Source organism: Lissotriton helveticus, chromosome 6, assembly GCF_964261635.1.
Source record: "Lissotriton helveticus chromosome 6, aLisHel1.1, whole genome shotgun sequence".
NCBI lineage: Eukaryota > Metazoa > Chordata > Amphibia > Caudata > Salamandridae > Lissotriton > Lissotriton helveticus.
This window is the reverse complement of record NC_136067.1, coordinates 436,265,197-436,292,032: the sequence shown is the minus strand read 5'-3', so window position 1 is coordinate 436,292,032 and position 26,836 is coordinate 436,265,197. Positions and strand designations below refer to the sequence as shown.

General features: G+C 46.4%; 1 protein-coding gene across 2 annotated transcripts in view; it reads right to left on the bottom strand.

Moving 5' to 3' along the window:
- Positions 1–26,836, bottom strand: part of PXDN (peroxidasin) — a 740,799-nt gene that overhangs the window by 482,939 nt on the left and 231,024 nt on the right. The gene's annotated exons all lie outside the window — the stretch shown is intronic.

Here is a 26,836-nt window from a genome sequence, read left to right as displayed (position 1 = left end):
CATTATAATTATATTCACTAGAGTCTCTTTTGAAGGACTAGCAGGCTAGATTAGCAGGGGAGACGCTTTACTTGTGCTGCAGGGGCAGCGAGAACCGGGACCACACGCCCCAGGAGCCAGCGGGACTCAGCGCTTACTGGCCGGCAGTACCTCCCTCCAGCTCCAGGCGCTTGAAATACTGTTCATGCCTCCCGCTTCGCACGCCCCAGGAGCCAGCGGGGCTCAGCGCTTACCGGCAGTCCCTCCCTCCAGCTCCAGGCGCTTGAAAGACTGTTCGCGCATCACGCTTCGCGGGAGACGCTTCACTTGTGCTGCAAGGGCAGCGAGAACCGGGACCACACGCCCCAGGAGCCAGCGGGGCTCAGCGCTTATCGGCAGTCCCTCCCTCCAGCTCCAGGCGCTTGAAAGACTGTTCATGCCTCCCGCTTCGCACGCCCCAGGAGCCAGCGGGGCTCAGCGCTTACCGGCAGTCCCTCCCTCCAGCTCCAGGCGCTTGAAAGACTGTTCGCGCATCACGCTTCGCGGGAGACGCTTCACTTGTGCTGCAAGGGCAGCGAGAACCGGGACCACACGCCCCAGGAGCCAGCGGGGCTCAGCGCTTATCGGCAGTCCCTCCCATTACGTCATCAGGAGGATTGAAACAAACAGCTTCCCCCGTCCGCGGGACGCGCGCCGGGCCAAGCCCGTGCCAAGGGCGGGCCCGTCTAAGCCCGTCACAGCCAGGAAGAGCCAGGGCAGGGCCACCCCCCTTGCGTCTGTCACCGGCCATTGACTGGAGTGAACTGTACTATCCTGCGACTGTTTCTGAAGGTACTTTTTTCATTGCAATGGTTATATAAAACTAAAAGAACCTCGGCACGGACATACTTTCTTCCTAGATTTATTACTATGGGAAAAAGGAAAGCTATGGACGGGTAAGGGGGGGCGAGGGGGTTCAGGACTGAACATAACACAGGTCCCAAGGAAAGCAAAGAAAGTAAAGAAAAACAACAAGAAGATGTCCAAAATCGATGTCATAGACCGCATAGAAACGCCTGTTGATGATTGTGAAAGTAAATTGCTAGGTAACCCTGTTGTAAATCTAGATACTACTAAAACACAGACGGATGAACCCGGTAAATGCTCCCAGCCAACTTATATTCACATACCTCAGATGTTTCAAAAACTGTCTTGCCCGAACATCTCTACTAGTAACAAACAGCTTACCCTCGGATTCTGATATTTACTTGCCCTCCCAAATACCATCTCAGCCCTTGACACAGCACAGGCCGAGCCATCTGGAGCCTACTGTTATAGTCTGCTCCAACCGGTTTTCTGCTCTGGCTGATGAATCGGCTTCTCATGACGATTTATCAACTCAGGGCTCAGTGGAAGTTTTGACTGAGGTACAAGTGGAGGGTGGAGTAGATTTAAGTGATAGGACCTCGACTCTGATATCAATTATAAATGTGCTAACAACAGAGGTGAGGTACCTAAAAGCTTTAGTCTCAGATTTAAGAGCCTCTGTGGAAGTACTAGCATTGCACCACATCTCACACAAGTCATTAGCCGCCTTACAGCCCTCAAATTCACTGCCAAAAAGTCCCAATCAAGTAGGCAGAGCATGTTCTGCATCAAACCACTCTACACACATTATCCTTACTTATAAGCCAGTATCATCTAGTGAGACTGCGGCACCGGCGCAGCGTAGGAAGCAAACTAGTGTTCCATACGGGTCAACTCACACTGAAATAGCCCCCTCTACATCTCAGGCACCTCTATATAATGCAGTAGCGCCCGGCTTACGTCTCTCCAGACGCCTTCCCCGTCCTTTGTTCTCGAAGCAGACAGTTTTCATAGTTAATCTTCCTAAGTCCATGGGTCGCGAATATATGGGGACTCATTAAGCAATACGGTCATACATTGGATCACACATGTTAGAGGGAGCTGATCGATAATAAGAGAGGACATCATCAAGGCAACGAGGCACTCTTCTCGAGCTCAACGACTAGACACTATTGAGCTCACGCTGACATCTCCCCATTTGGCCGAGGGCTTACTGGCTCTAGAGTATAGGACTTGTCCTCCTGGTACTTCGGGTATCCAATTTAGATGTTCTCCACCGGCCTCTAGTACAATCATGAGGGATGAGGTTACCGAGCTATCCAGAGGGTCGCATTTAAGTGACAATGATTGACTGACAGCAATTTCTCATATACGAACTGTGCGCACACACGATTCTGAACTAGCTCTTATAGATAATGCCTTTATTGTTACCACTGCCTCACAGTGTGTACATAATCAGGCTACGCCATTCCAATTTGAACCTTCATATTTACCCTGAATGGCTTCTGATCCTAGGCATACAGTTGCAAGCCCTCTTTTGACAAATTGTTCTCTGGAACCTAATTGCGCCCAGACCGAATCAGCTAATGAGTTGGGGCACTCTAAAGTGGATAGCCCAAGCCTAAAGATCCTTTGCTGAAACATAGCTGGCCTCTCCAAGAAATTACCCCTGCCAGATTGGAACAGCTTTATTAAAGGCTACACTATTTGTATCTTTCAAGAAAGATGGAGTATGGTGCCTCATTATAAAGTAGGCTTTGTGTCCTACTGCGTCCCAACAGTACCATCACTAACAGGGAAAGGGCGCCCCTCTGGCGGCCTACTAGTATGGATCAGTATCTCCTTAAGACTGTAGAATGAAACTGATCCAATGTATCTCTCCTGACCTTTTAAGATTAACTATTAAGGATAACCAAGGAGGCAGAATTTTGGAAATCTTTAACATCTATGTCCGAGGAACAAAGGGCGGAGCAGAATCTCATATAGTCACATCCTTGGAAGCTGAGCTTTCCAATTGCCCTCATGACTCGCACATCCTGGTAGCGGAAGACTTCAATTGTACTTTTGAACCTCTCGCTGCCGAGGATGTGCTAGACATTAAAGAGGATGATGCGAAGCGGGGAATCCCCCCGCTGAGCATTCCCCCGATAAAAAGGTGGACCCAATTGGCTGTTCAGCTGAACCCTCTAGCCGCAGAATATGGGTTAAGGGCAACCAATGGTAGGTCACCGTCTGATTCAACAGGGGCACATACCTACATGAGGGTAGGTTGCTCCTCGCAAATTGACTACATCATCTTAAATTACAAACTGTGGCGGCATTTAATAGATATGGTGATAACACCGACAGTCGACAGTTGCTTTGGGAACAAGTAGTTCAATTACAGAAAAAACTACAAAAGACTCACGTGATCCATACACTGAGTCATCAGCGTGATGGCGTTCACGTTGCAGGGAATTCATTGGCTGATGACGATGGGGGAGACCTTACCTATGGAGTGGACAGATCACTCATTGGTTAAATTCTTCTTACATATGAACGGTGGTCTCTACAAGGGCCCTGCAACGACCAAGGATTTTAAGTGCAGAGACTGGAGGGCTCTTGCACGTTTGCATTTCTCTGGCAGGGTTTTCCACACTGACCAGTCTTTTAATGGGGGAAAAGCAAATAGAAGACAATTATGCCTCTCTCTGCAGTAGCATCACAACCATCCTTGATGCACATGCCCCGCTAAAAATCCGTAGCTGTAAAGGAAAAGACTCCGCCCCCTGGTTTAATGACAATCTAAGAAACCTAAAACTGGGTTGTAAACAAGCAGAGAGAAGATGGAGACGGGACTACAATGAAACTTCTAAAGAGATGTGGAAAAATAAGGTCATGATCTATAAGAGTCCGATTAATAAATCTAAGGCAGAGCACTACGCTTCTGTGATTTGCAATTCCACCAACAATTCTAGGAGCATTTTTAATATACTTAACAGTGTTACTAATCCTGAGTGCTCCAGAAACGCTATTGTCCCCTCTCAAGATCTTTGCGACAATCTTGCTGGATTCTTTAAGGATAAAATTGACCTTATCCTTAAGGACTTGAACACTCCAGATTGTACTCTGTCCTTAGACACAGGATCAGGGCCTCTCACGGCATGGGCGTCTGGCCCGGCCATGACCACCATAGATTTCTTATGTGAGTTCCCGCCCCTGACATACGAGGCCTTTTCAAAGCTAGCCAGAGGGATTTCCTCTGGGTCTCCTCTGGATCCTGTGCCTCCTAAAATTTTGAAGGAATTCGAGGGAGAATTATTCCCCGCACTCCATCGTATTTGTAACCAGTCTCTGGTGACTGGTAGTGTCCCAGCTCAATGGAAGCGGGCATTAGTCTTTCCCTTGCTAAAAAAGCCCTCCTTGGACCCAGACTGCTCGAAAAATTTTAGCCCCATTTCCCTGTTACCCTTCCCGGCTAAGATCGTCGAGCGTTTGGTCAGTAACACTCTGGCTAAACACCTGGAATGTCAACAACTACTGGATAGGGATCAATTCGGCTTCCGGCCTGCTCACGGCACCGAAACAGCTTTAATTACCGCTATGGACGAACTTCAAAGGCGGGCAGACAGAAGTCAGGCAGCGTTTTTGATCCTGCTTGATATGTCTGCCGCCTTTGATACAGTGAATCATAAGATTCTGCTTAGTCGGCTGTCCGAGGCAGGAGTGAGAGGAACAGCGCTGCAATGGTTCCAATCATTCCTGCAGGATAGGCAGCAGGCAGTATCCATGCCCCCTTTTCAGTCAGCCTTTTCATTAATATCACATGGGGTACCCCAGGGCTCGGCAATTAGCCCGATTATTTTTAATCTGTATCTTAGACCGTTGATCTCTCTGATTAAAAGCTTTAACATCAGGATTGTCAACTATGCTGATGACACGCAGTTGATCCTCTCCTTAGAAGGGGAGGAATCTACATCTGTGGAGATGTTCCACAACTGCCTGCGTGTCACGTCTCGGTGGCTAAAGGACAACTCCCTCCAATTTAATGCTGGGAAGACGGAGGTGCTCTTTAGCGCCGGAACTAAGATCGCCCGGCCATTCCCAGACAACTTTTGGCCTCTGGAAAGTGGGTCCAAAGTAAGACCTGTGAATTCAGTCCGCAATCTTGGGGTCATGTTGGACCAAAGGCTTAGTATGGAGACGCACGTGCAAAAGACGTCCGCCTGCTGCTTTGCCATTCTTCGATCCTTGAGGAAAGTTTTGCCTCTCCTACCTATCCATACTCGTGCCCAAGTGGTTAGGTGTACCATCCTCTGCAGGTTGGACTATTGTAATGCCCTCCTGCTTGGCTCTCCTGGTTTTTTGCTGGACAGGCTCCAGAGGGTCCAATCTGTGGCGGCCAAGTTAGCCTTAGGGCTTCCGAGAAGATCTCATGGACCGTCTGCCCTAGGCAAACTTCACTGGCTGCCGATCAGACAGAGGATACAATTCAAGGCCCTCTGCATAGTTTTTAGGGCTCTTCATGGATCTGGCCCTGCCCCTTTGCAATCAAAATTTGCCTGGTATTCTCCAACCAGACGACTTCGATCCTCAGACTCTGGACTGGTAGTGGTCCCCAGATTCAGGAAGGTCCGAGCTGGAGGGAGGTCCTTTGAAGTGGCAGCCGCCATACTTTGGAATACTCTCCCGGTTGAGATTAGACACATCACTGAACTCCTGCCTTTTAGAAAAATGATTAAAACCTGGCTATTCCCCAAGGTAACTGTCTGAAACCCCGCACTCCCTGTGTTCCTCTTTCCACCTCATCAGATCTTATCAGCGCCAGGATGCCTGCAATGGTGACAGCTGCGCTTTATAAGTTTGCTAAAAAAAAATAATTTAAAAATGAAGCGGCGAAGGCAGCTGTGCAAACAGCTTCCGTAGCTGCAATCACTCATTCAAAAACAAAAATAGACAGCGAAACAATGCTAGCTGCCAATGCCACCAGCAAAGGCAGCGGTGCATCGTTCCCTCTAAACTATCCACTTGAATATTCATACATAATTGATGCCAACTCCGTCCCTTTTGCTCGAATCCCTGGAGTGGGGGATAGAGTAATACCAAGCAGGAGAAGTAGAGGAGCTTTGGTACAAGAAGCACATATGGGAGAGGGTCTGATACATCAAGGGATCTAAAAATCCATTCTGGAATTAAAAGAGACGTACTGGTGGCCAGGAATGAATGCCCACATTCACGAGTATGCGATTAATTGCCATAACTGACACAGAGATCGCAGCAGAGGAATACCTGACTACAGTATAGCTAGCCCAGTACAGACACCATTGTTAGACAGCATTAGGCTCTCTACACGCAGACGTCACTTTGGACGAATGCGGTCCCATCACTATTAGGACCAGATTCATTTGGATGTGGCCTCAGCGCTTGGCTGACGCCCGAACTGTTCTAAAAGATTTGCGAGTCTTAATCGGCACATACGCAATCAGCACGCTACATTCTGACCAGGGTCCTGCGTTTAGCTCCAAAGCTTACAAAGAGGCCATGGCTAATCTGGGCGTTGCATTGCGGTATTCAAGTGCATTCCATCCTGAGGGAAATTCGGTTGTGGGAAGGAAAAACCGTGACATAAAGCTATAACAGCTAGTGTACTAGGCTCGGGTGACGGGTGAGTCAAACATCTAATACGTGTCCAACGTAGTCTTTACAATCTGCCAATAAATTCTCTGGGTGGAATCACTCCATATGAAATGCTTTTTGGTACTAGAATGCTTGTCCTGGACCTCGATCGTCACACTTCAGCGGTGGAACAAAAACCCTTTGATATCAAAGACCGTTTGGCTGTTTTGCAGGACTTAAAGGAGAAAAGAAGAAGTCAAAGCAACACAATACAGAAGCCAACGACCACTGAAGGAGAACAAATAGTTTCTTACCTGTCGGTGTAGTTTTGCAGCTTGAAGATCTTTCTGGATTCACTATGCTGTGCATTATTCCACGGTCTAGTGGTTGGGTCCGGAATCGTAGTCTTTTCACTCTTTTTTTTTTTAGTAGCCCAGGTGAGTGTCGACGTCCCACCCTTTGGTGTACTTCCTGTGACGCCGGCATGCTTCCTGCGGAAGCTCCCACCTTTGGGCGCCATCTTCGGATTCTTTTTTTCTTGTTTTTGTGTCATGTTCATTAATCCTTTTTGAATGTTTTCAAGTTCTTCCTTAAGTAAATTAATTTCCACCTTGTCTCTTAAGGTGTCTGTTTGTATATTGTTCTTGTATTTCCACCTTCTCCTGCCTCATCTTTATGGCGGAGGTGAGTGGGTTCGCTAGTAAATCCAGAAAGATCTTCAAGCTGCAAAACTACACCGACAGGTAAGAAACTATTTGTTTTGCAGCATGAATCTTTCTGGATTCACTATGCTGTGCATAGACTTTGTAGCGGTTTGTTATGTTTGTGGCGGCTGGGTAGAATATGAGCGTTGGTTGTTGAATATATGTTGAAGCACTTTCTGTCCTACTTGTACTTCCTTGTTCATTTGTATATCCATGCAGTAGTGCTTAGTGAACGTGTGCACTGAAGCCCATGTTGCCGCCAGGCATATGTCTTGAATGGGTGTGTTAGCCAGGAAGGCTATTGTTGCTCCCTTTTTCCTGGTAGAGTGGGCTTGTGCCCCTCTGTTAGCTCCTGCCCTGCCTGTTTATGGCAGAATTGTATAGTTTATGCGATCCATCGTGCAACGGTGTCCTTTGTTACTGGTCTACCCAGGAAACTGGTTGCGAAGGACACAAAGAACTGCTTTGTTTTCCTGTGCTCCTTCGTTTTTTCCATGCAATGCACTACTGCTCTTCTAGCGTCCAGAGTGTGCAGTGCCCTCTCTGCGCTTGTGGATGGTTTCAGTATTTATATTGTTTGGTTCATGTGAAACCTTGACACCACCTTTGGCATAAAGTGTGGGTCCGTTCTCATTACCACCCTGTCATTGTGTATTTGGATGTAGGGTGCATGTAGTGTCAGCGCTTGTAGCTGGCTTACTCTGCGCAGCGAGGTGATTGCCACCAGAAAGGCTGTCTTCATTGTGAGCATTTGTAGTGAGGCCTTATGAATGGGTTCAAAGGGCGCTTTTATAAGCTCTGTTAGGACTAAATTAAGGTTCCATGCCGGTGGCGGCATCCTCTTAGGTGGTGCGATCCTTTTTGCCCCTTCCAGGAATCTCTTAACTACTTGTGATGTAAAGAAGCTCGTTCCTGTCTCTCCTCTAATGTAGGCTACTATCGCTGCTAGGTGTACTCTTAGCGAGGATGAATTTAGTTTTGCTTTCAGCAGGTGTGTTAGATATTTTAGCACCGTTGATTCCTTTGTCATTTTCTTGTGTAGCTTTTCCTTGCTGCACCATTGTGTGAACCTTTTCCATTTTGCCACATAGCACCTTCATGTGGTAGGTCTCCCTGCCTCCTGTAGCACCTGCAGAGTGCTCTCCGGTAGTCTTAGGTGCGCAATCTCTATGTCTTCAGGAGCCATGCAGCTAGGCTGTGGCTCTCTGGCTCTGGGTGTAGTACTTCTCCGTTTTCCATGGAGAGTAAGTCTTTTCTTTTCCCGAACTTGTGAGGTGGTCCCTGTGCCATTTCAATTATTTGCGAGTACCAGGTCTGCCTCGCCCACTGTGGTGCCACCAGGATCAGTGTCATGTTGCTGGTTCTGCACTTGCTGAGTACCCTGTGTATCAGTGGTATCGGGAGAAAAGCCTAGGCAAATGTTTTTGACTAGCTTATCCATAGGGCATTCCCCTGGGATTGTTCCTCTGATTACCTGGATGCGAAGTATCGGCATTTCGCATTCTGGTGTGTTGCAAATAGATCTATTGTTGGTGTTCCCCACCTCCTGAATAGCCTTTGCGTTTCCTGTGCATTGAGCTCCCACTCGTGGGATGCTGATGTCTGACTGGTGAGCCTGTATGCTTCCACATTGTCCTTTCCTGGTAGGTGTATGGCTAGTAGATCTATTTTGAGTGGGATGGCCCATCTCCATATTTTGCGCGAGGTTGGATAGTGCGACTGATTGTGTTCCTCCCTGTTTGTTGATGTAGAACATCGTTGTTGTGTTGTCTGTTTGTATCAACATTCTCTGATTGAACAGTTGTTTCTGGGAGGCCTTCAGGGCGAGGAGCACAGTCTTTAGTTCCAGGTAGTTGATGTGTCTGATCGCATCTGCTGGAGTCCACAGACCCCTCACCTTGCGCTTGTTCATGTGTGCTCCCCATCCCATCTGGGATGTGTCTGTGGTGATGGTCACCGTTGGGGTTGGTGGTGTTAAAGGCTTCCCCTTTGTTATGTCCTCCTTGTTCCACCACGTTATCTCCTCCTGCACTGCGTGCGTTACAACCACTAGATCTTCCCAACTTCCTGTAGCTTGTGACCATTGTAGTTGCAGCCATTCCTGGAATGATCTCATGTGGAGCCGTATATTGGGTATCAGGTGTATGCAGGACGCCATCATCCCCATGATCTTGTTCGCTGTCCTCACTGTCGGAGGTCGCCCCTTCTGGTAGTGGTGTGTCTCCTTCAGCAGGGCAAGTGTTCTCTTGTCGCTGGGAAACACCTTGCTCTGTATGATGTTGATCTGTGCGCCTAGGAAGTTCTTCACTTGCTCTGGTTCCATTGAGGATTTCCCCCAGTGTATGGAGAATCCCAGGTCTGTCAGCATTTCTGTGACTCGCCGTGCGTGTTCCTTGCATGTCCTGTGGGAACTTGCTTTTATTAGCCAGTCGTCGAGGTAAGAGTATACGCGAATCCCTTCCCTCCGTAAGTGCGCAGCCACGGCAGCAAGACATTTGGTGAAGACCCTTGGTGCGGATTTTAGTCCGAAGGCTAGGGCTGTGAACTGCTAGTGTGCTTTGTTGATAGGAAATCTTAGTAGATGTTTGTGCTGACTGTTCATGGGAATGTGTAGGTAGGCATCTTTGAGGTCTATAGTGGACATAAAGTCTCCGTCCCTTATCGGAGGAATGACCTCTAGTAGGGATGTCATTTTGAATTTTTGTGTCTTTATGTATTGATTTAGGAACCTTAGATCCAGGATGGGTCTTAGCGTTTTGTCCACTTTTGGCACTAGGAAATAGTTTAAGTACACTCCCTTGTTCCTTTCACTGAATGGTACTGGTTTGATGGCCTCCTTTTGGAGGAGTTCTTGTGTTTCCTCTAGGAGTAGCGCTAGTTCTTTTGCTGAGTGCGCATTTCTTTTTGGTTTTCTGTTTGGTGGCTTCTTTTCCAGTTCTATGTAGTATCCGAACTGTATGATGTTGAGTATCCATTTGTCTGTAGTTATTTTCTTCCATTCCTGGAAGAAATGTTTTAGCCTGCCTCCTACTGGTGTTACTTGTTCGTTGATGCTTAGTCCATGTAACCCTCTTTTGTTGACCTTGTTGTGCCCCACCCTTAGAGGTGTCGTGTGGGTGGGCACGCTTCGTACTTTGAGGTGGGTTGCTGGCCCCCTCTTCTTGTTTGCCCTCGTCCATTCGCCCTCCCGCGAAAGGACTGGCCTGGAGGCTGGTACTGCCAGGTTTGTTTTTGCTAGCCCTGCTGAGCTTGATTGTCGCCCTGTTAGGTCTGCTGGAATGCCTGATGTGACATTCCCGGCTGGTTTCCCCCTCTTCCATTTGGTCTCCGTGACGGAGTACCCCTTCTCATTCCTCTGAATTGCAAGGCCCCAAAGGACCTTGCAGTCTCATTTTCTTTTTTGAGCTGGGTGAGTTTCTCATCCACCGGTGCCCCGAACAGGATTTCTCCATTGAAGGGGGTGCTCATAATGTTGTTTTGTACTTCCGGCTTGAAGCCTGAGATCCTCAGCCAGGCATGCCTTCTTTCTGTGACCCGATCATCATGAGCCTGCTGGATGTGTCAGCCCCATCCAAGGCTGATTTTAGGCATGAATTTGCTATATTCTTGCCTTCCTCCACCAGGTGTGACGCTCATGGAGGTGTTTGAGCAGCTGTCCGACCTCGTCCCAGTGTTGGTATGAGTGTCTGTTCAGTAGGGCATTAGACTTTGCAATGCGCCAGTGTACTGCTGCATTCCTTTCTATCTTCCTTCCAGTGAGGTCCATCCTCCTACTTTCTTTGTCTGGTGGTGGGCCTGAGGTTGTTGGAATGTTTGCCCTTTTCCTGGCTGTTGCCGCAATAATGGAGTCAGCCATGACGGATCCCTGGATGTAGGGAGGATCTTTAGAGGAGTGTTTGTATTTCTTCTCTGTCCTAGGTGTGACCGACCTGCAGGTCGCTGGGTCTTTGAATGCCTCCCTCCCCTGGTCCAGGACACTTTGAAGCATGGGGAGGAATTGACTCCTTGTTTGAGTGGGGAGCAGGGTCTCTAAGAGGAAGCAGGCCTTTGGTTTTTCGTCCTCCAGTTTGACTCCATAAGCCGTTGCCGCGTTCTTGACGACCAAGTTGTAGACCCCAATGTCATCTGGCAGCAAAGGCCTCGAAGGGTACGATTCCATGGCCTCTTCTGGGCTTTCGGCGTCGAGGTCCTGCCAATCCAGGTCCTGTGCCATCGTGGATGCCGAGCTGAAACTCGTCCACTGGTCTTCCTCGCCTTAGTATAGGCCCTCTTCCTCTTGGTGTTCCTGGGGTGCGGGAGTTTTCGGCGGCCCTTTGGCGTCGAACTCTTCTTCTTCGATTTCGACGATCATCGTCGGTGGTTTCGACGGAATCGTGAACCTTTTCATCTTTTCGTCGAACTCTCTTGTCCTTTGCAGGATGTTATCCATTTCAGCCTCGAGCCTTCTCTTTTTTCTCTCCATTTTGGTGGCCTATTCGGCGTAGAGTCTTTCGGCCGATCTCTTTGACGTACGTCGACGAAGTAGCCTTCGGTTCCTTTTCCTTCGGAGTCGAGCGGTCCTTTTCGGGGACGTGCTTCGACGACCTTGGCTTTTCGCCATCTGGGAGTCCTTTTCTGAGAATCCGCTGGGCTGTTTGTCCCTGGATGCAGCAGCAGCCGTCGAGATTTTCGGCGCCAGGGCTCCTTTCGTGGACTTAGACTTTTTTGAGAGTCTGATTCAGGCTTTGGAGAGTCTGTCGAGGGTTTAGGGGTCGACGTGTCTCCTACCTCTTTAGATGTTTTCTTATCGCTCCCTCAGCGATGTTGTCCTCTTCGTCGCTGGAGAGGCCCAGATCCCGAAGCGATGGAGGTTGGCCTTTGCCTTGCATGTTGTAGTTGGCTCTTCTGTCTCTCTCTAACCCTGAGAGTCTTCGGGGTGACGACAGAACAGGCGTTGCAATCCTTGCTCTTGTGGTTGACCGGTAGGCACAGGTTGCAAACCGGGTGCAGGTCCTTTTGCGCGTATTTGCGGTGGCAGTTACGGCAGAATTTAAAGGGTGTTTTGTCCATTCCTGCGCTCAGGAGGCCCCATGTGTGCGCATTCTCCATCGGACGTCGAAGTTCTCCTCCTTCTTCGTCGTCCCGGCTCAGATATCTTGTTTCTCGATGTCCTCTCCAATCTTTTTCAAGTAGAAATCGGTCTTTTCCCTCTTCTTTCCTCTAAAAACTCTGGAGCCCCTCGGTGACGATCCAGATCCAACAGCGGAAAAAAGAATCTGAAGATTGCGCCCAAAGGTGGGAGCTTCCGCAGGAAGCATGCCGACGTCACAGGAAGTACACCAAAGGGTGGGACGTTGATGCCCACCTGGGCTACAAAAAAAAAAAAAAGAGAAAAGACTATGATTCCGGACCCAACCACTAGACCGCGGAATAATGCACAGCATAGTGAATCCAGAAAGATTCACGCTGCAAAACCACCCATCCCAGCAAGGCCTGTCTGGATTCCACAGATTGGGGATCTGGTCAGAGAAAAGATCGCGAATAAGAAGGAATTTGGGCCTTCTTACAGAAAACTAGTACCTATACTAGCAATCCACGGATCAAGAACAGTGTTACTGCCACCCCTTGCTGGAAGAAAAGAGAACAGGTTTGTATCCATCGACCAGGTCAAACCACATCATGTGGCGGATAATAGGTAGTAGGCCCAGTGGACTACAAGGATGTAGCAGAAGACCAAATCTTGCTACTATCCAAGAGGTTCAGACAGAGAGTAATAACATTTGAAGACTCTGCTGCACAGAACAAAGGACGAAGCAATAAAGCTATGAACTTGTGCCTCTTGAAGCCCAAATTACAGTTCGTCAAGACACTCCCGTCTACAATGATATGACGAAGGATCCGGTAGCCCCAGTGATTTCAGATAATCCAGATGCAATTCCAACAATTGACAGAACTGCCTCTGGCTATTTGATCAACTTTGATACGTTTTCTGAGGATCCCAGTGAGCCTGAAACGACGCCAGCAAATAAAAGATCATGTAACCGAACTCTTTCAGCAACTTGAAAAAACATATCTGGTTTCACCATGAGTTGAACTTTGGATTGTGCTTGGCGTACTTTTCTCCTACTTTGGCTAATCATGGTATTAACTTTGGGGATGCTGATAAATGGAAAATATAGTAAAATGAACACAGCAAGTAAGAACATCAACTTGCTCCTGAAGCCACACAAATCATCTCATCGTGAACAAAGAGACTTGACATCTGTAAACATCACAGCCGTTCCTATACCTGGTGGTATAGCATGGGATAAAACTGATTATGACATTTATGGTCCAGCAGAGCTGCTGAAGATTCCACATCAATTTAAGGTTTCCTTGAGCGACTTTGTTTCACAAAGCATGTTTTCTGAGGATTGGGACTTTGATAGTGTTAATAATATGATGTCAGATTTAGAAAGGTCTGCTAAATTTACAAAACATGAATACTTAGAAGGTTCATCCGATCATGCACAAATGTATTGTTATAATCACTATGGTCATCATTATTTTCACAAATCTGCAAACCCTAGAAATGTTTATACTTTCAATCAATGGGAACATTGTCCAACACCACCAAAAGGTAGCTCAAAAACATTCTATGACAGATTTCCATACTTCGCAGATTTTAATACCACAAATACGGAAACATTTTACTTCAGAAATGTTAATAAGACAGGAATTAACAATATGTTGACTAATACAAAGCAAGTTGACTAATACAAAGCAAATGTATTCAACAGCCTTTTATGCCCAGCTGTCCTAGTTAAGTTTCGACTTTTGGAGTGACAACATAGAAACAAAAACTGTATGGGCTCAAAAGACTGGCAAGTGCAGGGAATAGAAGCTTTATTTCGAGCCTGCATTATTCCTGAACAAATTAAGTGTTTAAACAACACTGTGCAACAGACATCCTGCCTTGACCTAGCCAAGATAAAAGACTTAAACAAACCGTCTATACCTACACCTACGTCTGATAACAAAAACACTTCAGAAGGGGGGGTCAACGTAAAAACTATTTTGATTAAAAACAGAACTGATCCTGATTTGAAAAAATGGTTAATCTGGCCCACAGACATGAATAACTATCAAGATAGATTCCTGAACAAGAGACACAAAAGTTTACAGTAACTAGGCCAGATCCAAGATATGTCCAGAGACAACATCCAAGGATAGTAACAACATACAGTGTAGGAAAACTGTGCCTTGAGTGGCTACAAAAATCTACACTTACAGAGGTTAAACAACACTTATCTTTACTTAAAGATGGCGTTGATTTAAGGGACTTCTTACAAGGTCCGGCAAAACAACTTCATAAATGTTTTATATACGCAGGTATATATGCCATTTATATTGAAGCTTGGAAAGAGACAGAGGCAGAGACTGCAGAAAGAATACGAGAAATTGATTGAATTAATTTAGAGAAAGCACTCTCTGTAGTTGACAATAGGTTAACGACCCTGTCATCCATAATTTATTCTTTGGACAGCATAGTATCCTCTGCCATAGACATAAGGGAACAGGATTTGCTCGTGCTACAGCATCGACAGTCGCAATTACGTACTATAATGCTTTAAGGCTGGACATTGCAAAATCTTCGTTTTGGATATGTGCCATGGTGTCTAATCAACACCAGGTCATTGTTTTCTGTATTTAACCTCACAGATAAACAAATCACTTTGGCACAGAAAGGAGCAGACTATATGGTGCTGAGCATTGAGAAACTGGAAAGATTACGATTAACTGTTTCGGAATAGCCTGCAACAGAATGGATAATACACGGGATAATCACTCTGCCTGTCACAATTTTCAACTTTCAATACTGTTTGAAACATATACCAGTTGCCGTGTATGAAAGGTTGGGTAAGGAATACATAAAGTCAACCTGGGGATTACCATACACACACAAATGTTGGAGTGGGGCAAAAGAGGTATTTCTTAGTGGTACACAATGCAAAAGTGCATTAAGTGGGACACTCTTATGCCAGGGTATTTATTTACACGGGGCCTGTGAGGGTTATTCGAACAACTTATCCTGCCACCTGCAAGGTTCTCCAGCAGCAGTGATAGATCCAATTTTTAGGCAGCTTTCTAACGGGAGCTATGTAATGTTGAATGATCACAGCCGTTGTGGAATATGCCAGGAATAGCCTATCTCGTAACAGTGTCAGCCAGGGTCACTTGTTGTATGCAAGTATTGTTTCCTAAGGCTAAGACAAATGGGGAGTCGCCGCTATGGCCTTCACTGAACATCTCTTCTATTCGAATTGATACTTTAAGCAGAATGAAAGCCATTCTTTTACAAAAACGGTGCCACTGACCTTTTCTAAAGAGACGTATGAACTACAAGTTGCAAGGTCCTCTGCAGAGATACATGCCCTTGTATCCACAAACTGTCCAATACATTTTGTAGAAATGATAGGTCACATCTTAAACATGTCTGATACCAGTGGTATTGTACATTTATTTAAGACAGTTTTTTCGGGACTGTTGGCACCTTTTGAAGCAGTCCTCTGCATTTTTCCAAACTTTGTGCACTCTGTGTTCGGCGGCCTGCCTCTCATTTTGGGACTCATAGCAGGAATACTATTCTTGTTCCTTCTGCCTAGATATGGCAAGTCCGGTCAGCAACGACACCCAGATTACCATCGAGAATACTCTCCTGGCAATGAAGTGTCGTGAGCACATGATACAGACCCTGGGACTGGCTAGTCTAAGAGACCTGGATACCACGTGGTTCCTATCATTCCGACCAATCCGGCAAGATTGCATCTTACCTGTTCTAGGATGCCTGCTATGTGGAGAAGAATGCGTGTTGGATGTCTGTCTAACACTTCCATCAGCACTGCCAACGGATGTTGATACCCTGCTTAGTTCGGTAATGGTCCATGCATCGTGTTGTCCCCAGCGGCTACCAATCCTGATGACGGCATTCATTGAGATCTCACAGAAGCAATCTGCTGACAGTGAGATACGTGGATCGACAGGCACACAGGTACCACCTTCATCTCCATCTCTGACAAACATTGCTAACTCGACTAACGCAGACGGCAATGCTTCACATTTTTGTGCTATCGGTTTCCTTAATGAAGTGGTCCAACTTTCATATACTGTGGTAGACTATTTTTTTGCCAGCTTAGAAGATTTGATGTTTTCTCCTAACAACGAGAATGATTTTTGAAGTTAGCACACAGTGTTCTATGGAACTCTGTATTTGACCTTCACTTTTCAAACAAGCATTCCAACTTTAAGAACTCTATTTTTTCTACGATTTGTCTTTTCCAAAATTGAACTTTTTTGGCACAAAGTAATCTACTTAAAGTAGAACTATTCTTAGAGAACAAGAATTATTTGAAACACTTCCAAATGACAATATTTGACATTGTCCACAACCTAAACAGTTTATATATTCTGTCATGGAATGGTCTCAATTTTTTTCTTCTGTATTCGAGAGCCATTTCATAAATGTTATTTCATGACTCATTCTGATAAAGCATTTTCCAATGTTACACTACATGCTTTGAATGTAAATATTGCTTTTTTAAAATGCGTACAGCACAAATGCTCATCTTTCATGTACAACCATTTCGAATGCATGTATTTTGGGAGGGATTTTTTACACATCATGCTTTAGATATGTTTAAAAGTGCTTAGAAGTTAGTAATATCGAACATAATAAAGTGGAGTGGCATTTTAGGATCCGAGCGAAAATTACCGATTCATGCCCTTACATAGGTATAATTCACATTGCCCTTATATAGACATAGAAATCATACCCATATTTAGACATAACCCATCCAGTCCAAATACAGGCATGGCTACTTCCAAAAAGCCACAACAATTTCTTGGAAAACTCTGCTTCAGCAGTCAGGGACATCCCCTTACTTGAATATTGATTTGTCCTAGAAATCATGGCCTTTTCAAAGAACCACCATTCCCTTGGGGTTCTTTGGTGACGTTATTATGCCCGACTTTACGTCAAACTAGGCACCTACAAGGTATAAATATGCCTACACTTGCCCTAGCACACACACGGTGGTTCGGAGCAGCTCGACTATCTACTTGCCCGACGCTGCTCGCTACACAAGTGCCGAAGGAAGTCGGCCCTCCAGCTGACGCACTGACAGAGAAGTTGTCCTTTCTCTCGCTGAGAATCCAGCTCCAGTGTTTCCAAGCTCCCCTCGCGGGGTGTTGGGAAATCGAGTCCCGAGACAGAGATACCAGACCTCCTTCATTCTAAAACCAAGGTACGGAGCTGATTAGACCCTAAGAGATATCTTGGTTAGATTTTTGGCAAAGAAAAACGAAACTTATGCTACACCTCACTTACTTCTTCCCTCGTACTAGACTTAGGTTAGGTACATTGGGGAAGGCGTATTTTAGAAGCACCAGTTGAGTACTTTTTTAGCTTTATTATTTATGTATTTATCTATAGTTTAGAAACCATACAATGCTTTTACAGTATTATTATAATGCTTTTCTTACTGTACACATTATACTTTGCAACCAGTATTACGATTGTAGCAGTTCACTTTACTTGCATGAGGAAGAAGACTGTTCAATAAACCCTTTTATTGAAAACGCCTGTTTCTCTATTTCTCTGCACCTCTGATGAAACGAAGCATGCACAATTGACTGAGTAAAATATCTATCTATTGTTTCCACGACTCTGAAGATCAGTTTTATTCTTGGGGAAACAAAGTTGTCATGTTTATGCGGTTGTCAGAAACTAATCCCTTCTTGTTTATTCGAGAAAGTTTCTAGTGACCTCTGAGCTAGTTGGCACTCACAATTAAGTCTAATATATTCGATAGAGACCTAGTCGACCTAAGTCCTACGTCAAATCTATAGGATATATTATTCCAATGCACAGAGCCTATTGGGAATATAGGAACTACACTACATGGTGGCCCATTAGGGAAATAGAGGGCATACTCACCCAGAATGCCATGTACCTAAAGGGGGATAGTTCAAGCACTTCTCAGCTCTCTATGCTGAGCCTGAAGCCGGGGTTGATAGTACTGTGATCCTCTACACCACAATGCAAACAGGATCCGAGCTAGTGGTCTTCCCTATGAAAGAAACCCTCAATGCGCGTCATGCTCAAAGAGTGGGAAAAGCCCATGGTATCGATAGAATCCCTGCTGACGTGTTTGGTGCAGAACCTCTTATCCAGGGCCCCTACATAAACTTATTGTCTAATGCGATAGCAGCTGGTGCACCCATACCCTACTCATGGAAAGGGGCAGACATTATGCCTATATATAACAAGCATTTACAATGCAATGGTCTCTGCATTATTAAAGGTAGAGCTATTGGCATTGCTCATTACTTTTTTTTTTTAATCATTAATAAATAGCATTGTCATTTACATTGCCAATAGCGTAATCATTAAATAAATGGCATTGTACAATGCCAATAGCTTAATCGCTCGCATATCCATGACCTATTGCATTACACCCACACAGAGCCACACACACACACACACACACACAGAGCCACCCACACAGAGTCATTCACATAGAGCCACCCACACACACAGAGCCACCTACACAGAGCCACCCTCACACACACAGAGCCACCCTCACACAGACAGAGCCACCCACACATAGAGCCACCTACAAAAAAGCTATCCACACAGAGCCCCCCACACACAGAGCCCCACACACACAGAGCCCCCCCCACACACACATACAGAGCCACACACACACAGAGCCACACATACACAGAGCCACACACACACACAGAGCCCCACACACAGAGAGCCCCACACACAGAGAGCCCCACACACAGAGAGCCACACACACACACAGAGAGCCACACACACACACACAGAGCCACACACACACACAGAGAGCCACACACACACACACAGAGAGCCACACACACACACAGAGAGCCACACACACACAGAGAGCCACACACAGAGAGCCACACACACACACACAGAGCCACACACACACAGAGCCACACATACACACACACATACACACACAGAGCCCCACACACAGAGAGCCCCACATACACACAGAGAGCCACACACACACACACAGAGAGCCACACACACACACACAGAGAGCCACACACACACACAGAGAGCCACACACACACACAGAGAGCCACACACACACACAGAGAGCCACACACACACAGAGAGCCACACACACACAGAGAGCCACACACACAGAGAGCCCCACACACAGAGAGCCACACTCACACACAGAGAGCCACACACACACACACAGAGAGCCACACACACACACAGAGAGCCACACACACACACACAGAGAGCCACACACACACACAGAGAGCCACACACACACACAGAGAGCCACACACACACACAGAGAGCCACACACACACAGAGAGCCACACACACACACACAGAGAGCCACACACACACACACAGAGAGCCACACACACACACACACAGAGAGCCACACACAGAGAGCCACACACACACACACACATACACACACAGAGCCCCACACACACACAGAGAGCCCCACACACACACAGAGAGCCACACACACACACAGAGAGCCACACACACACACAGAGAGCCACACACACACACACACACAGAGCCACACACACACACACACAGAGCCACACACACACAGAGAGCCACACACACAGAGCCACACGCACACAGAGCCACACACACACAGAGCCACACACACACAGAGCCACACACACACACAGAGCCACACACACACACAGCCACACACACACACAGAGCCACACACACACAGAGCCCCACACACAGAGCCCCACACACAGAGCCCCACACACAGAGCCCCACACACACACAGAGCCCCACACACACACACAGACAGAGCCACACACACACAGACAGAGCCACACACACACACAGACAGAGCCACACACACACAGAGCCACACACACACAGAGCCACACACACACACAGACAGAGCCACACACACACACACACACACACAGACAGAGCCACACACACACAGACAGAGCCACACACACACAGACAGAGCCACACACAGACAGAGCCACACACAGACAGAGCCACACACAGACAGAGCCACACACAGACAGAGCCACACACACACACACACACAGACAGAGCGCCACACACACACAGACAGAGCCACACACACACAGACAGAGCCACACACACACAGACAGAGACACACACACACACACAGACAGAGCCACATACACACAGACAGAGCCACACACACAGACAGAGCCACACACACACAGACAGAGCCACACACACACAGACAGAGCCACATACACAAACACAGACAGAGCCACACACACACACAGACAGAGCCACACACACACACAGACAGAGCCACACACACACACACAGACAAAGCCACACACACACAGACAGAGCCACACACACACAGACAGAGCCACACACACACAGACAGAGCCACACACACACACAGACAGAGCCACACACACACAGACGGAGCCACACAGACAGAGCCACACACATTCCACTACAAGGCCATCACATTTACTGAACTGAGCCCTGAGGCTATCACAGTCTGCAGAAATTGATTCATTACAATATGAGTGCAAGGCTGGCTACCTGATAGGGTGCTCGGGGTAGCCGGTTGGGCACAACAGCCCCCTCTTTGTCATACTGTCCAAATGGCAGAGAGGGCAGTAGTGTCTGTTCCTGTCTCACCAGAGCTCAGACCCATGTTTCTATTATGCATCAGGCCCTAGCTTGCTGTCCTCTCTCCGTGACCTCAGACTGACCCACAGTTTGGAAAGCCATATCCATGCTGACCGCCTGCAGCTACTTCTACTCCCTCTCTCAACCCCAGCTGGAAGAAAATGGCACTCGAGGGCTGTTTGGTTACTACAACTTGTGAATCTACTAATCTACAGACACAAGTTATTGTTGGGACTGCCTCTCCCTGCCAGACTCACTCTCACAAGAGACACGAAACTGACACTTGCGAGAGAGGCCACGAACTGAATGAGCACATTCCCATCAGACTGAAAAAGGGGTGATATGCACTGGTGGGCAGTGTGAGGAGGCTTGCACTGTCATGGAAGAAGCAGAACAACAGGAAGCACACAATCCAGGCATCTGTCACCTCCCGGGGAGAGGTAAATGGATTAGGCAAAGCCACAAAGGCACAGGAACGTCCCCTTTGCACTCCTGCATCCATCCATCCATTCACCCACATTCATGCACCGACCCCATCGTTCACATGTCCCCCACACTCATGCACCTCTGGATGTATCCTAACCACTTTTACTTTTGGATCATCCATTCATCCAAGCATATACTCACTGCCAAGCATTCATCCATTCCAAATCTTTGCCTCTGGTGAAGTTGTGAATCTGTGCATGCCTTCAACAGTTTCCTAACTGCACCTGACTTTGCGGTCAGAGACAAAAATGCACACAGACCTGGCTGTCCTTTGCACAGATAACGTCCTGGGTGAAACCAAAGTTGCCACCCCATTCTACACGCCATCTTTAATTGTTGGTATGTTGAAAAAATGGAAGGCTTAGGGGAAAGATGAGGGGTACAGGAGTTAGGAAAGTCAGGAGAAGAAAAACACCCACAATTTAGACAAGGGTTCCAGAAGCCTTCAAAAGCAGTGTTTAATACCTTTTTTTTTTTTTAAGATCCAGGTCAGTGAAAACTTCTAGACAGCTCCTGCGCCCCTCTGAAGGTCAGCGCCCTAGGCATGGACCCAGGGCAGCCATGCAAATAGCCGACCCTGCATGCACACATCCCTCTCAAGAATTCATGTTGCACTGTTTATGCATGGAAGCCAACAGGTGTGTTTCTGGCACGTGTACGTTTCCTCGCCTGCACTATAGTAATAAACACCCATTAGCGTTGCCTTTGCCTTTTATCCCTTAACTTCGAGGTATGAATTCTGGTGAACGCCTTTTAAATGCCATGTGGCTTATTTACAAGCCCTTTGCGCCACCCGTATGTCACTTTTCCCATGTTAAAAATGACGCAAAAGTGGTGCAAGGGGCTTGTAAATCTGCCCCCCAGTTTGTCGAGGCCCACTTGAAATCCTCTCTGTAGGAGTAAAACGTAAGTCCCGGTCTTCTCGTTGGGCCCAAAACTGGCTTTAATGCAGAGGGATCGGTTCCTGGGGTGGGCGGGATTGGCAGCTCTGTGCTGCATTCAAAATATGCCCTCTCTCCGGAATGGCCCATTCATTCTCAGTATCCCCGCAGTTTATTTCACAGCTTTTGCCGAACAGCAGCCAAGAGGTTAATCCGATATTATTCTTTAACTGGCAAAGTGAACTCGTCGTGGGAAGGAAGATAGGCTGTGGGAAACCCGAGCAACAAATTGCACAAAATGCCTTTTCGCCACGCACAGACACGTTCGGAATAACTCTAGGAAACAGATTATGCTGCGGAGAAATCGAGCGCTGCTAGCTGCTGCCGACTGATGAGAAGAAAAGGCAGAGAGACGTGTCTCCCTGAGGACTGCAGAGCCGACTCACTCTCTCCCCGACCCCCCTCTCTCTCCTCCGCACATCGCCTCTACCTGCTCGAGCTCTCCTCTTCATCTCTGGCGCCCTAGATCAGAGGCACTAGGCTTCGCGTGCATTGCACGGCAGCACCAGTGGGTGAAAAGGACCCCAATACAAAGCATAGCTGGTCCACTGAGTGACCACATCCACCCAGGGCACAAATCCTAAACAAGAGCTACGAAGCCGGGTCAGCGCCAAAGCGATGGTGCATGCAGTGAGCAGCTCTCCATCAGCCGCCGGCCAACAACAACAACAACAACAAAAAATGGCGGCCGCAAACGTCCAAAATTTTCGGAATCAGGGGCGTGTTTTGTGCTGAGTGACGGACGACGTCACAGGTAGAAAGAACGCAAAAAACACGCCCCCGAATCCGATAAAGACGGGTCTTCAACCGAGTGATGCCACTCTCCTCCAATGGCTGGCTTCCGTTTAGGAAGCCAGTCAATGGAGAAGAGGGGCGGGTTCAAGCCCCCTAACTAAAAAACATAAAATCTTCGGACTCTGCCCACTGCTACGCAGTGCGACGGTCCGAGACCTAAAAAGGAGGGCTAGACAAGTTCCAGGTAACTATCTTAATATCGATAATATCAAACAGATTTATAGTAAAGATCTGCTGATTAAGCTTTGGGACTGGATTAGGACTAATAATAAACTGCTGCACTTTCAAGAAGGCTTGAAACCCCATATAAACAAGGTGGACCAGGCTCTATGGTTCCCGACCACTAAGTGGAACACTTGACTTCGAAAGAGGGTCACTAAATGTTGCATTTGTGGAGCTACGTACAGCATTCAACTTGTCCATAGGGAGGTCCTGGGGAAAGCTGGGGTTCCCATTTTTATGCTACTTCTGATTCAGCAACTATACACTGGAGATTGTGCCAGGATTAGATGGGGCCTGGGTGGGGAAACAACTGAAGACATCCCTATTAGGCAAAGTGTTCGCCAGGGATGTGCCCTTGCACCCATGCTATTCTTGCCATTTATCAATGGGTGTAGCCTACCTCTTGGACTGCCAGAACGTCTACCCAAAAATGGCCAGGTTGAAGGTCTAGGGTCTGCTCTTAGCAGGTGACACTCTTCTCCTTTCTAAAACCCTGCAGGGTCTAAACACTCTCTTGGGAAAGTTTAGTCTATTCTGCAAGGACCATGGCCTTGAAACAAACAAGAGCAAAGCAAAATGTATGGTTTTCAGGAATCGGAAGAAAATCAATCAGGGGGAGGATAGTCCTAGAGGATGATCGCCTCGAAAGGGTCGACAAATTTGACTTTCTTGGTGTGAGACACAACAATTCAGATAATTGGACGGCCCGGATTGAAAAAAGAACACTGACATTAAACATAGAGCAGGATCGGTAGTAAGATTTGCCAACAGGCAGATGCACATTCAATTTCTCCAACTCTAGAGATATGCAAGGCCCTAGCGAGTGCAGCAGCTCTAGATCGGGCTGAATTGTGGGGCTGATGTAACCTTGACCAGCTTGATAGAACTGACAATGCATTTATCAAATCCTTACTGAGGCAACGAAAAAGCACCCCACTATTACCACTGAGTTTTGATCTAAAACTTTGACAAACCTCACACACAACCTCTTCAAAATCTATATTATATTGAATAAGGAACTGGATCTGGCCCCATATAAAGACCACCTACAGGAGATAGTGGCCAATCGTTCGGCTTTCATGATTCCCTGGGTCGCTCATGTAAAAACCTGGTTGACCAAGCTGGGGCTCAATGAATATTGGCAAAACCCCACCTCTATACCTAAAGGTGCCCGAGAAACAGTCAAATTATCCTACTTGAATGCTGTTCTTTGTAATAGAATATCGACTGTGTTTGTTGGTAGTTCGACAGACATATACTTGTCCCATAAATGTGCACCAACATTTGAGGAATTTATGGATTAGGACTGCCCCACACTCCAGAACTCTGTTTATTAAGTGTAGCCTAGGGACCTTGCCAACTGCATCGTTCACTTCCTCATGGAGCAAAAACAATGATATTCCAGACAACCTTTGTCCTATGGGTTGTTAATCTGTGAAACATGAACATGTCTTATTTTTACCAGAGTGCTCGCTGGATTGTGCCACTTTGTCGACTCCTCAAGATATATAACCCTCCTACAGCCTTGAGCATCTGTAAATCAGACAGCAGGTGTACCATTGTATATTCAGTCTCCAATTGTTTACACACAATTTGGCATTTAAGAGCCGTGGTTGGGTCAAACATCACATCTCATGGGCAAACTTTAATGACCTATTGTTTTACTAATTTTAGAGACCAATTATTACATTCACTTGCACTTTATGTTTACCCTCATCAGATCGAGCTTGAGCACCCCAGATCCAATGAGCACTGCTAGATACTGCGGTTGGCATTGCGGACCCTCTTGGAGCATATTTTTAGGTTCTTTATGAGGTTTTTGCCCCTCTGGATATTGTAATAGCACGGAGCTACTCTAAAGTGTCCTACTGTAAGCAGATGTATTGTGATTTTTGCTGATCTTAAATTACTTGTTTAAAATGATTTATGTTTTTATCTTGGGTCAACGTCACAGAGTGGAGGTGCTTTTCTGGGTATGCAGATGTATCATGATTTTTATCCATTTTATTTATCTGTACTGCAATGAACTGCATGATTTTTATTCACCATGTAATGTACAATTTACTGTGTGTTGCTACAGTGTACTTTTATTGTTCTTTGAACCGACAAAGTTGTTTTGATGATGTTGAGTCGGTGGTGGAAAATTGCATGCACGAGTGCAAGGATGAATAACAGAGTGCATGTATGATGAATTATTGAGTACTTAAACCCATAAATGACTAAAAATGAGCTTTCATTTATAAGCCAGACCTACTGGCATTGCCAATGCCCGTTTTACTGTTTATCTAAGTAGTGCATGCAAATAGCAATCCTATTCACTCTAGACTAAGACAAATTCATAAGGTTTACCATGATCTATTTATTATGCATGATCATTGCTCCTTTAATGTGTAAAACGGTTCAGGCATGAATAGTCTATAAGATGGAATGCAGAAAATGAAGTTGTTGGAATTGGCGCTTTCTACAGGGTCCTCTGCAAACTTTTTGCCTTCACTCCCCTGTTATCTGAATCCGTTTTTAGGCTTTTAGAACTCCCCAAACTTTACCACTGCTAACCGGTTTTACAGTGCTTCTGCTCTCTCCTTAAAAAAATTGTAAGATTGGCTTACATCGAAGAAAACCTGTCCTTAGGGAATTAGATGGGATACAGCAAGCGGTCTCCGGGGAGAGCCTTCTGGCACTATTTTTACTCACATTTTTAAAATTGATATCTCCGGTTCTTCTGATTGGATTTTTCTGTTTTTTTGTCTTGTGTTATTTATTAAAAAATTATTGTTATTTATCTAATTTGTTGTGGGATCCTTTTGTGGTGATTTCACGGTCTTAATGTTTGAAAACTTGCAGAAATACTTTATACATTGCCTCCATGTTAACCCTGATTGCTCTGTGCAAAGCTACCAGAGGGTGGAGCACAGGTTAATTTAGGGTTGGCTTGTGCTTCACCCTGACAAGGATTGGGGTTGATGCTTGACCAGGGTCCACAGTCCAGTCAACCATCAGCCCAATCTCTAACCAAAATCTAATCTGATCCAGTCTACCGTAAATCCTCTAGAAATCTTTTGAAACATGCACGAGGTCCACAAATATACTATGGACACCAACTGGCACTGAATGGATTGACTAATCATAAGTGATGCTTTGCTCCACTGGAGTGGTCAGCTAGTTCTATCTAAGCCATCAGCATGTCATATTTCCAATCACTGGATTTGGTATGACAGTCTAATATGTTCAGGTGGATGTTATGAATACCTGCTTCCACTAAACCAACTTAACTGACACATTTGCTAACAAAGTGTTACAACAAAAAAGCCAAGACCTGGATGCATTAATTGGGATGGCATGGTGGTAATTTTAACCATACCTGCCAATAAACTGGAATTCTCATAACAGTCTGCTCAACACACAATCCAATGCAAATATGTAGAGAGACAACCGAATTACCTTTTCTTGTAGGGATTGTCAAAGCTAATAATCTGCATCAAGAGATAGCTTGAAATAGGGCTACAATGCTTTATTTTAAAGCCAACTCTGTTGATCTGAGAAAGCGAGCAGTCTTTCTTGAGGAATCATCCGAGGAGTTGGGG